The sequence below is a fragment of the Triticum urartu genome, chromosome 3A (genome assembly GCF_056163025.1).
Source record: "Triticum urartu cultivar PI428250 chromosome 3A, HENAU_Tu73, whole genome shotgun sequence".
Taxonomy (NCBI): Eukaryota; Viridiplantae; Streptophyta; class Magnoliopsida; order Poales; family Poaceae; genus Triticum; species Triticum urartu.
The window spans coordinates 6,171,800-6,187,260 of NC_141875.1; the positions used below are offsets into that span (position 1 = coordinate 6,171,800).

Genomic DNA, 15,461 nt, shown 5'->3' on the forward strand with positions numbered 1-15,461 from the left:
GCAGACTTGCAGTATACTTGCATTCTGGTCCCATGAGTCCGATTCATGCCACAGATCGAAACGTGCAACCGAGTTGAGGGTTGCGGATGCAGTGAGCATCTCAAGTAGACAAGTAGTACAATTGCTCAGCTAGCACTAGCAGCTTGTAGGAGCCGGAGTTGCTGGAGTAGTCATAGAAAATATTTTTATTCTACCACGTACGTTTTCGTGGCAATGCCTCGATCGTTCACGACGCGTACAAATTGTATGTCATAGTTACCAGAAGCTTTGCTTGACTGTTTCAAAGCCTGCAACAGTGATTAAGATGCACTGGCAACAAAGACTGAGTGTCGGGCGCAGACAACTTTGAGCACTTGACTTGACTAGATCGTGATTACATTAGGTTAATCTAGATGTTCAAACAATCTGTTGACTTGACACAGTTGTCGTTGCTGTTAGAGTACTTAACAAGGAGCAGTAACCCAGCCACAACCACGAAGAGAGATCGAACCATGTCCTCAGAGCTGAAGCTGGGAAGGCAGGACATCTTATCGACCATGAAGCGGTCTTCTTCCTCTCCGTCCTCGCTTGCACGCGCCGTGGCAATCACCCTGGTGATCGTGTGCTGCTGCTCCCTGCTGCCATTCCCATGCTCTGCCGTTTGCAAAGGTACGCAACCACGCGTCATTTCCAGTTTATATATTGTGGAAGTGGACGCCCATTTTGACATATATTTTGTTGCGATGGCATCAGGGCATGCATTTGGTCAGCGGGCCAGGGAGGGCCCAGGGCGAGGGGGAAACCAATGGTCAGGGGGCTGGGGAGGGGCCAGGGGAGGAGGAAACCATTTTGGTCAGGGGCCAGCGGAAGGAGGAAATTTTGCTCAGGGGAATGGAGAGTGGCCAGGGGGAGAAAGGAATTCCGGTGAGACGTCTGCTGGAGGAAACCATGTAGGTCGGATGCCTCCGGCGCCGTGGGGCAAGACACCGTGGAATCACAGGTGATGTTATGGCTCCTGCCATGGCGCTGATCTAGCGCCCCGGCATTTACTGGACACTGCTTGATGATGGTCTTCCCGGAGGTGGTTTGGGAATGATGCTTCTATCTTTAGAGCAAGTGCTTCTTTTGGTTGTAATTTGTGCTGATTTGTGATCCCCAACTTTTTCAAACATTTGTATGTCGTGCTAGTAGGTTTTTGCCACATACCGGTTGTTCGACATCAAACATTCTCAGCGGGTTTCTTAATATTGCTACAACTCGCAAACCTCTTTCATATTTTTGTTATTCCCCTATCCCTCGTTTTTGGACGCTTGTATGAAATGGTTATTTTTCACAAGCAATTAATGGAAATGGGGCTAGTTCAGTTGTAGAATAATACAAAATGAAACTACCGAATTCGATCATTGTGGCGACCCTGTTGAACGGCACACATGATACTCATGTACGATCATGTCGATGCATGCACATTCAGGCTGCTCACTCCATTTGGGTTTACAAGGCTTATTTCGTAATATGAGAATTCGGTGATACTTGTCAATCTCACATCTCTGTACTTTTTTTCTTTGTTTTTGCTAACCACATGTCCCATGCGGTATCTCCGTACTGACCTTGTAATTAAAACCAATGTGTAGAAGAGTTAAGGTATTTAATATGCAGTCAAACATTTCATTTAGGAAAATATAATTAGAGGATTTACGGGTTGGAATCCTCCTTGGAATCTGTGATTTGCCACCACTACCATTTTCGGGTTTTTTACGTGTTAACGAGTACAATAATTTTGTGAATAGCGACACACAGTCAATTCGGTGATCCTAGTCGTGATGTTAATCATCTAGAATCATGAGAGAATGACCCTTTATTCGATAATGGTGCATATGTATTTTATAATTTTTTCATAAACTAGGCCAAACTCTAAAGTCTATTTTTGGAGAAAAAAGAAGCTGAGATCTACTCTACGAATTGTTGAGATGTGAGGAGAAAGAACAGATTTGTGCATGACGATGATGAAATAAGATGATGAAAAAAAAAGAGAAGGGTCGGTGACAACAATGAAAAGCGACAAGTAATCCACCCGAACTAAGTACTGGCATCTGACCGGGTGCTAATGGCGCCCATGTAGACTTGCATGGATGTCCCGACGGGGAGTAACATTTTTATTGACAAACTAGATCATTGATGGCGCGCGTTGCTGCGCCCATCCATTTTGGCATAATAATGGGCACTATAATGTTAACTGTGGTGATCTGACGGTAAAATTAGACCAGCGATGAGACTTCATGGTGAAAATCACTTAGTGCGTGAGAGGGCAAAAAAAATAGTTCAATGACGTGCATTGTTGCGCCCATCTATTTCCAAATATGCAATAGAAATTTCAGAAAATATATGAAAAGATGGATTGGTTGGTATAAATACTACATGGAACCAACGCTATTTAGATGTTATGCTACGAAGCCCGTAATGAAAAAAAAACCCAGTCAATGGCTAACAAAATAAGGAATCAAAGATGCATGTTTGAACCAATTTGTGTTGGCTCGACAAATGTGAAGCTATGAAATATTAAAGACAACAAATTGCGAGACGGGTGCAAGTTTAAGTTGGAGCTAGCTTTGGATAATTTACTAAGTAACGGTTAGTAAAACGCACCTGGTGAAATCTTCACTACAGATTTGTGAGGCTAAATGGTAACATACTAATGCTTCTTAATGGCAAAATGCTGATGGTATTGTATGTGACCGAAAATTTGACATGGCCGTGACTTTTGGCTGCTGCTTGCATGGTTGATCTCCAAAAATTTGGCTAGCGTAACACTTATAAAAAATTGGCAGAAAATTAATGGATTTATGTACATGCACGTTTAGATGACCAGGGAGAATGAAACTGTAGAGTGCATGTACTCCATTTATCATCGAGAAGATGGCCTATATATAGCCTTATTCAGCAAATAGGATAGCATCAGAAAGTACCCAAACCAGCCAGAAATAAACTGCACCAAAACCGAAGAAGCAAGTCCTGGAAAGACCATGCATCCAATTTAGGATAACAAAGTGTAGATACAATGCCAAGTACCAAATAATATCTCATGCCAGCCTTAGGGTGAAGGACCAGGAACCAATTAAGAGAGCACCAAAAATATGCGTAGATGGCCAAAAGGAAGTTAACGAACATCTAGCTTAGCCTAAGATAACAGTAGGAGCCCAAGGATTATCCCATGGAGCATATACACCAAATGTTTTCAGAACAGTTGAAGGTATACAAGAAAACTGTTTTCAGAACAGTTGAAGGTATTCAGCCAATAATATTGATCTAGCATGCATCCAATGCACCCAGCATTTTGCAGTGCCAGTTATGCTAGTCAAAAGTATGCGCCTTAGAAGACCATGAGTCCATCAAAGCCAACCTTAACTAAAAAGTGTGCTACAGGAATGCTTTCAGTTTCCTTTGAACTCCGGAGACCACAGGGTGTACCTAGAGATGCAGAATCTGATAATCGAATTTAAGTACATAAATCCAATAACATACTAATTGGACTAATCCTCTATTTGGTTGTTATAAACATTCAGCATGTAAAGCACCAAAAGCAATCAACTAACATCAAATTTCAGGAGTTTATAGACTTATAGTATACAATGTACATACATGAAAACAAAGAGCATGCTGTGTAGGCAGAAAAACTCATGAGCCATGGATGGACAAAATTACAGGGTGTACCAATGATTGGACTAATCCAGGAGCCATGGATGAATCTCGTTCAGGCCCGCTGCAACCCAAGTGAATGGCGACCTCCACAATTCCTGCATGAAAAGTGAGCCCTTCCAAGTTAAATCATACTCACCAACAAACAAACTATGAACTAACCCATATCAAGAACGTACCACAATGGAGGCAAATGAGCTATTTATACCATGGATTAAGGAGGGGTCTGGGCATCCCGAAAGATTTATTTGAACTCCCAGGATCTGTGGTAAGGCTCAGTCCACCCATCAGGCTAATTGAAATCGGGATTGTAGTGACCATGATGGAAGATCCTGTGCTGCCGGGGTAGAGAGGATGGGCGAGGAGTGTCAGGGAGGAAGAATATATAGGGCCAGTTCTTTTGGGCGATTCTACCAGAATCGCCCCCCTCCCCAGCTTCTCCTAGAATCACCACTCCATATGTTTTTTTACAATCCTAGCTAATTAGACCTTAACTAGATAGGATTATAAAAAAATATGGAGTGGCGATTCTGGGAGAAGCTGGAGAGGGGGGCGATTCTGGGAGAATCGCCGAAAAGAACTGGCCCATAGACGTACCACACTGCAGCGGAAAGGATTGGCACATCAATCGTCATGAATGAACGATTAGAAACTGAAGTATATTGCGAGTAGTTTCCAGGAGATGATGCGCCGGCCATCGTCACCCGCGTCCCCCCTTTCCACTTCACAGGCGGATCGACCGCGTCGGCTGGGTCCCCTCGTCTGCCGGATCGGCTACCCTCGCGCGCTCGATCCCCTCACCCGCCTCCTCTCTTCGAGTCCCCCTCCCCCGCATCCCATCGACCGCACAGTGCCCCCTCGACCGCACAGGTTCATTACGTACGCAAGCCAGGGACAGATCGGAGTCGGGCCTTGGGTTTTTGAATGGGCTGTCCCAATCGGCCCAATTAACCAGAGGCCTCGGTTTTTTCTTCCAGAGTAGCAGCCCCAGGACAGTTGGCCCAGAACGCTATAGAAGTTGGGCCAAGACGCTAGAAAACGCTACATGAAGCAGATCCGACGGCTGGAAAGGATTAAATCACCAAAACGGATGGCCACAAATCCTAGAGAGCTCGGATTAGGCTCAGTTTTACTGTCCTTAATTTATTTTATGGTCAGAGAAGTCAAAACAATTTTTGCCAAAATTCTGGTTTTTTAATGCTTTTCTTTAGGAAACCACTTGGAGCTCCTGGTCCATTTTTAGGGGTTTAGTAGTACCCATTAACCGATTTGTCACTGCTCTGCCCGGGACACCGAGTTAATGTATTGGTATTTGGTAGGAGAAGATATTCTTCGAATCCTATATAACAAGTAATCTCCACTAACAATCATCAATTTTGGAACAATGCTAGGTGCACGAGTGTCATGCGCCGTTGATCGCTGCCGAGATGACAGGCCACTTCCACATGGGGCCACTCATTATCAAATCTGCAGTCGTTATATTAGTGCAATCAACTCCGATGATGTAAGAAGAACAAAGTGGTGGACCATCTATTAGGAGGCTAAGCTGCTGTCAAGAGATTTTCCGCATGCGATGTCTGAAAGATAAGTAGACAATGCAACAGGGTCACCCACGAACTTGCTTCCTATGCTAGAGTGCAGGGAGATTTCCTTCCACCGGCGAGTGTGCCTTAGCATATTACCTCTCTCTGTGAAACTGAATGTAATCTGGGTTGAGCCCTGTTTTTAAAACACTTGGATTTGGATGTTACCTACAAAAAAAATCTACAGAGTCAACCTTTATAGTGACGTACGTATGTGTTAGCCCACGCATGTACTTTTTTCGTTTCTAAATAGATGACCAAACTTTATACTAACTTTGGTACAGAGTTAGTAATAGATGACCCAACTTTATATTAATTTTGATACAAAATTAATACAAAGTTGAGTCATCTATTTTGAAATGGAGGAAGTATGTGTTGGCCTCAGTATTACTTTCACCCGTATATGTCCTTGTGTAGTGACGTGCATGCATGCAGACCGAGCCGGTGGGGGACGGACACCTCCGTCTCCCCGGGGCGGGCCGGTGCACCACATGTGCCCGGACTGCGACCGCCTGGCCTGCACGTCGCCGGTAAAGACATCGTCACATACGCCGCACCGGAAGACTCCGCTGCTGGTTGGTTCGTGCACCAAACACTACACCGTAAGTCTGTAAGATCGCCGGTCCATCTCCCGCGGTTGCGTTCGCATGGTGTCCAAGTTGTGATCGATGACTCTGCCTCTTGCCTGCGTATGTATGATGTATGGCCGTGCTGTATTTCGGGAGAACGGCGTGGAAATAACACTGGTTTCGGACCATCTGAATATGGAACAAAAGCTTGTTTCAGATGCAATGCACTAACTGGGGTGACGATGATGTTCTTGTCTTTTTTTCTAGACAATAATGGTTCTTATCTCCCTGTATGGTGACTTGCCAAGTCTTTGACCGTATGGACATAAGGCTCCAAATATGTCCATGTTGACCGCCCGTAGACTTTGACTGTATTGGAGTCCATGTCCATCGCCACGAGAGCGTCCATGAAGACTATTCTTGAGCATACCGCGTTTCATCTATGTGTATATATGTGGACGGATGAGCTCATTCCCACGGGAGATTATTCAATAGAACATCATGAAGCGCTCTTCTTCTTCTTCCTCCTCCACTGCACAAACTATGGCAATCATGGCTATTTTATTACTATGCTACTTCTTCTTCTTCCTCCTCCACTGCACAAACTATGGCAATCATGGCTATTTTATTGGGTAAGTATTAAGTTTTTTTTTGTTTGGCAGTAATATTATGAGCAGTCTCAATATTCTACCCATGGCTTAATGTATGCAGTTCATCCAGACGGTTTCCGCCCTGTGATGGGTCCTCCATCGCCGCGGCCCGGGAAATCCATTAGTTGCGCCCATGGATGCCGCCACCTTGACACTACGCCACCGGCAACACTAGCGCCGCACCGCAAGATCCTGCAGCGAGCAGCTGCCAACGTGCCCCTAATGTATGAAGCACCACCGATGCCATGAGCACCGGGTCTCTTTTTCTTGCCGCGACATGTCGAGCTCTCGGTTATTTCATGATTTTCCTTGTCGTCTTCGAATCACACTGCGTGAAAGGGTGTTTGTGCGACTGGTATATAAGTAAAGACTCTGGAAAACAAATAATGAACGGATATGGTTGAATCGTTCTTACAACTGTATAAACAATATCTAGATAGGATGTTATTACGCGAAAATGCATAGGTGAACATGGCGCCACGCGAGGTCTTTATCTCACCATCCATTTCTCGCAGATTTGTATCGTATTCATACCATAAGCAGTGCATATCACGTATATTGAATATTCCTCCTTGCAGTATTGAATCTGTATTCCACAAAACAATCAATGCATAAGGGGCCACATGCTTGGCAAACATGACCCAACTCATTTACTAGGCACAGGTTGGGAACGTTAACTGCATTTGAAGCCTGCACCATCATCTCTCTCCATCCAGCGTTGTTGAAGTTGGAAAGTGAGGTATTTTAGTGTCATCACATTTACTAGGCACAGGTGAGGATTAATGCACCACGTCTTAATGTGTGCTGCTCCACTACATATTACTAGTGCACCACCCTCTACAGTTGCAACGAAAATGTGTAGTCTGCTAATTGGTCTGAACTTTTTTAGATGAATTAGCCTGAACTGTTAACTATGCTAGATCAGCTTAGGTCTATCTCCATGACAGGTCAGGCATGTGCGTACACATGATTAATGTTTCTAATTTGCAACTAAAAATTGTTCCTAAATTGCAGTTAATATTTTGAAAAATCAGGAATCCATGATTTTAATTTTTAAATATATACCCACCGCATAAAATTAAACTAGTTCACCTAGAACAAATAATCAGAGCCCCAAATAGCTATTTTCCTTTTTAGAATAATTAGTGTAAACTTTTAACTATGCTAGATAAGATTTGCTCTATCTCCATGTCAGGTCAGGCATGTGCATACACATGATTAATATTCCTAAATTGCAACTAAAAAATGTTCCTAAATTGCAGTAAATGATTTAAAATTTCAGGAATCCAAGATTTAAATTTTGAAAAATATGTCCACTGCATAAGATTAAACTAGTCCACCTAGAACAAATAATCAGAGCACCAATAACTATTTTTATTTTTTGGATGAATTAGTGTGAACTTTTAACTATGCGAGATCAGCTTAGCTCTATCTCCATGTCAGGTTAGCTAGGCATGTGCACAAACATGATTAATATTCCTAAATTGCAACTAAAATACAATGTTCCTAAATTCCAACAAATAATTTAAGATTTTAGGAATCCAACATTTTAATTTTCAAAAATATGTGCACTACATAAAATTAGACTAGTCCACTTAGAACAAATAATCAGAGCCCCCCAATAGCTATTTTCTTACTTTTTTATCCACATTTGCCCATGTATCTTCCAGTATGTGGTGTGTCCTCACCTATCGCACAATCTGTGTCATGTTATGCTTATCACTCAACAATCCATTTTGATGTTGTTCTGCTGATATACAATCAGCACTAGAAATTAATTCGTTTTTGTCTCAATTGTTGTGCTTACCACATGATTAAGAGCATGCTTGGATCCAAGGGACTATTTTTAGTCTGACTAAAAATAGTCTCTTTTAGAGGCTAAAGTTCCAAGCACCCCTGACTAAATAGAGGCTAGGACAAGTCTTGAGGCTAAAATTTTGTAGTCATAGGAAACCTACTAAAATATGTATTAGCCCTCTCTCTCCTCTTTTAATTCCTCTCCTTAAACATATGCGAGTTTTGGATTGGAGGGTTTGGAGGATAATAAATGCTCAATAACTTGATTTTAGTCTCTTTAGTATTTAGATCCAAACATGGGTGAGGCTAGCAAGTTTTAGTCCCACTATTTTTAGTCATGGGACTAAAACGTATCCAAACACCCTCTAAGATGCAAAACAGCAGGAACCATACAAATTAGCGTGCCTCGCACAAGCCAAGCACCATAAATCTCTCACATGCTGCCGACATTTGTTTAATTGTCCGCGTAGACGATTGTAAATGAGTGGGCAGGTCATCAATGCACCCAGCAAATATTACCGATTGACTAAAGGACAAAGTAGTATGCATACGAATTTAAAGCTTTGAGGCCCACTCCTGCCCGGTAAAGAAAAGCGTATTCCAGTGCATTATTAAGCAACACTGTTTGTATTGCAGCAAACACTATATTAATTAATAATCTAGATGCAAACGCGGACGGCTGAGATAACGGCATCGCATGGAACCATGTCCCCAAAATTCGTGTCCGTTATTACGGTACATGATAAAACTATAGTGAAACTATATACTCCATTCATAAAAGTGAGTCGTGCCTTGTGCATGGTCAATTCATACATGCTCATCAGAAAATAGAAGGGCTGAGTCTGGGCCATAGACTCCGTTTCGAGAAATGTAAAACAGAAGGATCTACCTGAGACCAAGGTTTTAGTGTTAGCAGCATACTAGTACATAGGTCAGTTGCTCACTGATTTGAACTGCAAGCCATTAATCCAGAGGATCAAGCCATGGCAGAGGTGCAGAGGAACACGAACACGAGGAAGAGGAAACAAAAGCGAGGAGGCCGCGCCGAAGCAGTCCTAAACTCCTAATCCACGGAGTTGTCTGTAGTCGTTTTCTTTGAGCGCCACTTGTCTGTAGTCAATTCCCTTGTCTGTAGTCAATTCCTTCACAGGCTTTTGAGAAGCCCAAGCCCAGGAGAGCAAGCCCATGGTCCAGCCCACGATGATAATAGGGAAGATTGCGAACATTTGGATACGGAACTCACAGTTTTTCATGGTAACCATGAAATACCACATATTTTGGAAAAACTTTATAACAATTTTGAATTCTAATTCTTCTAAACTACGTACTAGTTATAGATAAGGCTTGAACTAGTTTTGTGCCTTGCGTATCCTGAGAAATAAAAAGGTGGAAAGAGGGGACTCAAACTTGTTACCTCCCAATGCAGGAAATACACGGTTATTATGAAATGCTGGGGGTAATCCTCCTTTTCGAAGAAAAAAAAACATAAGATCTTCGTATTGTGGATCACCATACAGTTTCATACAAGCACAATGATTCACTTTTTTTTGGACTTCTTATAAATTTCAGATGCAAATCTGATCCCCACATAGAGACACAAGAAACAAAATCTAGCATGAGCCATGAATACCGGCCAAACAAATCCTGCTTCATTGCGTTTTGGCCCAGACAAAAATGGCAGATCATCAGTCCACACTATCATACAGAGCCACACCACTATGGACCTACTTTTGGGATGATGAGTTAGTTTAAGGGTATTAGGTTATCTACAATAGTGCTATATGTTGCTAGTACCACATAGGATAATTGTTGATCTAGAAGAGATAGAAACAAAAACAAAATGGTTTGTCTTCTCTTAGTAAAGTGATGATCTCTTGATATAGAAGATACGACAATTATGTCCAGTGTACAATATGTCATCTGGTAGATACATATTCTTGTAGTTTAATTTTATTCACCTCATAATTTTATAAGCATGTAAAAGATTAGCTGTTAGAGTTAGCACTCAAAAAAGATGCACTATATAACATATTTTTGCATTCTCAGTGTGAAGTGCATTATACCCCCTCCGACCCATTTTACTCTGCGAATAACTTTTCCTCTTTTTTCCGATTTACTCTGTGTGTTGCCCATGTCACTGATTCTTTCCCATGCTGTCCCTAGTATTCCTCTTGCGTGCAACGAATCAAACTAATACTCCATCCATAAAGAAATATAAGAGCGTTTATATCACTAAAATAGTGATATAAACGCTCTTATATTTCTTTACAGATGGAGTAATAGCCTTTGTTCTGCACGCCATGCAGAGCAGGAGAGAGAAACCGATGCAGGAATTGAGGAGAACCAATCACTGCATGCAGGTTAACAATAAACCAACTTCCCTTACATGCAAAAGCAAGTGCAAATTAGTCCGAAAAAACCGAATGCATCGCTTCATTGGTATACGAGTCCAACGTTATGCACAATGTAGAATGGATTGGAGAGAGTAATATGTTAGCTTGTCTCCCTGAATGGTGGCTCCAGTCTTTGCATGCACTTCTAAGATTAAACTGCATGTTTGTTTTGATTCTTGGTGTGCAGGGGGTACAACCACCACCAAATTATAGGTTGGTTTTGGCTATGAATTAAAACATCTTTTCAGAAGGCAATGCTTATTAATTGGTAAATGATGTCTACTACGCAACCTTCTTCTTGTAGACTCGTGTTGGGCCTCCAAGCACAGAGTTTTGTAGGACAGTAGCAAATTTCCCTCAAGTGGATGACCTAAGGTTTATCAATCCGTGGGAGGCGTAGGATGAAGATGGTCTCTCTTAAACAACCCTGCAACCAAATAACAAAGAGTCTCTTGTGTTCCCACACACCCAATACAATGGTAAATTGTATAGGTGCACTAGTTCGGCGAAGAGATTGTGATACAAGTGCAATCTGGATGGTAGATATAGGTTTTTGTAATATGAAAATATAAAACCAGCAAGGTAGTAAGTGATAAAAGTGAGCGAAAACGGTATTGCAATCCTTGGAAACAAGGCCTAGGGTTCATGCTTTCACTACTGCAAGTTCTCTCAACAATGATAACATAATTGGACCATATAACAATCCCTCAACATGCAACAAAGAGTCACTCCAAAGTCACTAATAGCGGAAAATAAACGAAGAGATTGTTGTAGGATACGAAACCACCTCAACGTTATTCTTTCTGAGCGATCTATTGGGCTTGTCCTATAAGTGTCACAAATACCCCTAGAGTCCATACTAAAATAACACCTTAAGACACACATCAACCAAAACCGTAATATCACCTAGATACTCCAATGTCACCACAAGTATCCGCGGGTCTGATTATATGATATGCATCACACAATCTCAGATTCAACTATTCAAACAAACACAAAGAACTTCAAAGAGTGCCCCAAAGTTCCTACTAGAGAGTCAAGACGAAAATGTGTGCCAACCCCTATGCATAAGTTCACAAGGTCACAGAACCCGCAAGTTGATCACTAAAACATACATCAAGTAGATCACGTGAATATCCCATTGTCATCACAGATAAGCACATGCAAGACATACATCAAGTGTTCTCAAATCCTTAAAGACTAAATCCGATAAGATAACTTCAAAGGGAAAACTCAATCCATTACAAGAAGGTAGAGGGGGAGAAACACCATATGATTCAACTATAATAAAAAGCTCGCGGTATATCAAGATCGTGCCAAATCAAGAACACAAGAGAGAGAGAGAGTGAGATCAAACACATAGCTACTGGTACATACCCTCAGCCCTGAGGATGAACTAGTCCCTCCTCGTCATGCAGAGCGCCGGGATGATGAAGATGGCTACCAGTGATGGTTTCCCCCTCCGGCAGGGTGCCGGAACAGGGCCCCGATTGGTTTTTGGTGGCTACAGAGGCTTGCGACGGTGGAACTCTCAATATAGGTTTATTTCTAGGGGTTTCTATATTTATAAGAATTTTTGGTGTCGAGAACAAGTCAGGGGGGATCCATGAGTCAACCACAAGGACGGAGGGCACGCCCTCCACCCTTGTGGAGGCCTCATGGCTCTTCTGGCCCAACTCTCTTTGCTTCGGGGGCTTCTTCTGGTACATAAAAAATAATCGTAAATTTTCAACTCATTTGGACTCCGTTTGATATTCCTTTTCTGCGAAACTCAAAAACAAGGAAAAAACAGAAACTAGGACTGAGCTCTAGGTTAATAGATTTGTCTCGAAAATCATATAAAATAGCATATAAAACATCCAAGATAGATAATATAATAATATGAAATAATAAAAAAATTGTAGATACATTGGAGACGTATCAGTAAAATAGATGTATACGTTCAAGTTAACCGAGGATTAATAATTACATTTTACAGAACAATATAAGTGGCAGGATGGTACAAGCTTCCACATGCTTCAGAGGCCACGATGGTGGGAGCTCCTTAAAATATTGGATGTTCTATTTGCCTCACCTAACTTGATCATAAGGTTTCAACTCCGAAGTACATCTGTTGACCGGGAGGCTGGGAGTAGACTTTGACCATATCGGAGATCCTCAAGCTAAGAGCCTCCACGAATAAAGAACAACTAACACTCTTGACGTTTTATCTACTCTCTCCATCTGATTTTATAAGGCTCCTCAAATTGGAGCCTAATTTTGACCTAAAATTTAACTATTAAATCATGAGTTATATGCCATGGAAAGTAAATCATTGAAAACATGATTTGTAATATGAATCAAAGGATATATTTTTTGTGACATATAACTTATATTTTGTTAGTGAAATTTAGGCTCAAATTCGAGAGGGACTAAGAAAGATAGACGAGGAGAGTAATTCCCAAGGCAAGGCAATCTGGCCATCTACACATTTTACAACTTAGAGCAACTTTTTTTTTATGATTGTCATGTGCAAAGGATTAATTTTTCTATTTTAGGGGAAATAAGTTGTGATGGTATAGGAATGAGTATATCGCTGGTGTCATACTACCATGTTTATAAGGTTCCAACTTCCAAGTATAACTGTTGACCGGGAGTCTAGGAGTAGACTTTGACAGTATTGAAGACCCTGAAACTGAGAGTCTCCATGAATATAGAACTAACTAACACTCTTAACTTCTATCTACTTTCTCTGTCCGGGTTTATAAAGCTCCTAAAATTGGAACCTAATTTTGACCTAAAATTTGATATTAAATCATGAGCTATATGCCATGAAAAGTAAATCCTTGAAAACTTATTTTGGATATGAATCCAAGGATACACTTTTTGTGCCATATAACATATATTTTGTTAGTGAAATTTAGGCACAAATTCGAGAGGGGCTTACAGATTAGGAGAGTAATTCCCAAGGCAAGGCAATCTGGCCACCTGCACATTTTACAGCTAAGAGCAACTGTTTATTTTTTATGGTTGTCATGCGCAAAGGTTGATTTTGCTTTTTCAGGGGAAAAATTGTGTGATGGTACGAGAATGAGTAGATCGCTGTGGTCATACTACCATGCTTAGCCAATGCAGGCAGCAATCTCACACAGATCTAGGGAGTAAGTTTGGCATCAATGAGGTTAGTATTAGTTCGACCATTGCCCATTATGATGGTGTTATTTCTTGGATTGTTTTCAAGAAACCTCCCGTGATAGACCTCCACACACTATGCCATAGCATCTACTATAGTCAAAGAGCATAAAAGAAGGACAAAGTGACAATTGACACGACACTGAGTATCAGCAAAAGGATAATAGGTTTGATCATGTTGATAGATTGACCGAGATTTACAACAAAGTATGCCACGTGGTGGCACAAGCTTACACATGGTCAATAGGTTGCAGGTGTTCAAAATATTGAAGGCTCTATCTTCTCCACCTAACATGGTCATAAGGTTCCACGTATGTCCCTATTGACCGGGAGTCCCGAAGTAGACTTTGACCATATCAAAGTCCCTGAGAACGACAGCCTCATTGACAAATATTGAATGTAGAACCAACACTCATACCATTTCATCTATTGGTATATATATGGATAAAGGAGCTCATTCGCAAAGTAAGGCAATCTGGTCACTTGCATTGTCTACAAAATTACAAGGTTAATTACAGCCACCAAAAGTAGAAGCCTAACACCGACATAACTGACAAGAAGATTATGAAGCGCTCCTGTTCTTCTTCGACCGCGGCAACTGTGGCAATCTTGGCTCTGATGTTCATATATTGCTCCTTGCCATGCTCGGTGGCCGTGCAAGGTAAGCATTAGATATTTCACTTGACAATAGGTAAGCATAAGGAGAAGAACGTACGTAATATTTTCTAGGCCAGGCCGCATGCAAGCTCTGGGTATCTGCATGGAGTTACAGATGATGAGTAGTTAGTGATATGTGTATACATATCATTGCAGATCTTCCAGAAGGAGATCGTCCAGGAGTGGGTCCACCGGCGCTGATCCCTGGGTCGGGGCGCCACAAGTGCCCGGGGTGCGACCGCCCCAGCACTCCGCCGCCACCGCCGCACCGGAAGACCCTGCTGGTTGGTACAACAAACACCCCGTAAAATTACCAATGGTCAAGTACGCATGCCGTTGAAGCTGTGGGCAGGAGCGGTCAATAAACCATGTCCTGAGTTTGGGCATGCAAGCTGATCAAAGTGAGATCATTGGAGACCTTTCGTTTTGAAAATCACTGAGCGGTCGATACTATAGCCTAGCCAGCTTCTGCCTCCTGTCTTGCCTTATGTGTAATTATTAGTTGTTCCACGGCACCTTTTTAAAAGGAATAAAAAATAGTTTCTGATCTTTGCATGGAAAAAGAGACGATGGTGTTCTTATCTCCTTTTTTCTTTGATGGAAATATGGAAAATGTTCACTTTGTTGTAAAATTTGATTGTCTGGCAGAAAAGATATATTTTTTTTCTTAGATTTATAAAAAGGTGAATGATGCACAGATTAATATCAAACGATTGGTTCTCCAAATCAGGTGGGTACTAATATATTCTCAGACAATTAAGAATTAACAAAACCAAATTTACCTAAGATGCACCTTGCTGGGATGCTCTTGTTCTTCAGAGTTGGTAGACGTTTTGCACACCTAGCTCTTAAAATATTGAGGGCCTGTTCAGAGTCCCTCCGCTCCCGGAGCTGCAGCTGAAAATCACGGAGCGAGGAAACAAGTTCTTCACCGATCCTGGGATTTCGCGGAGCTGCTGGATTGCTGAA

At 41.8% G+C, this 15,461-nt stretch overlaps 2 long non-coding RNA genes across 2 annotated transcripts; both read left to right on the forward strand.

The window, feature by feature from the left end:
- The first annotated feature begins 430 nt into the window (after window positions 1–430).
- On the forward strand, window positions 431–1,203 carry LOC147977614 (uncharacterized). Its single transcript, XR_015599472.1, has 2 exons — window positions 431–648; window positions 733–1,203. It is a non-coding gene; the product is annotated as an uncharacterized LOC147977614 (long non-coding RNA).
- Window positions 1,204–6,316: 5,113 nt separating this feature from the next.
- LOC125547512 (uncharacterized) lies at window positions 6,317–7,039 on the forward strand. Its single transcript, XR_007300692.1, has 2 exons — window positions 6,317–6,456; window positions 6,536–7,039. It is a non-coding gene; the product is annotated as an uncharacterized LOC125547512 (long non-coding RNA).
- Window positions 7,040–15,461: the final 8,422 nt, after the last annotated feature.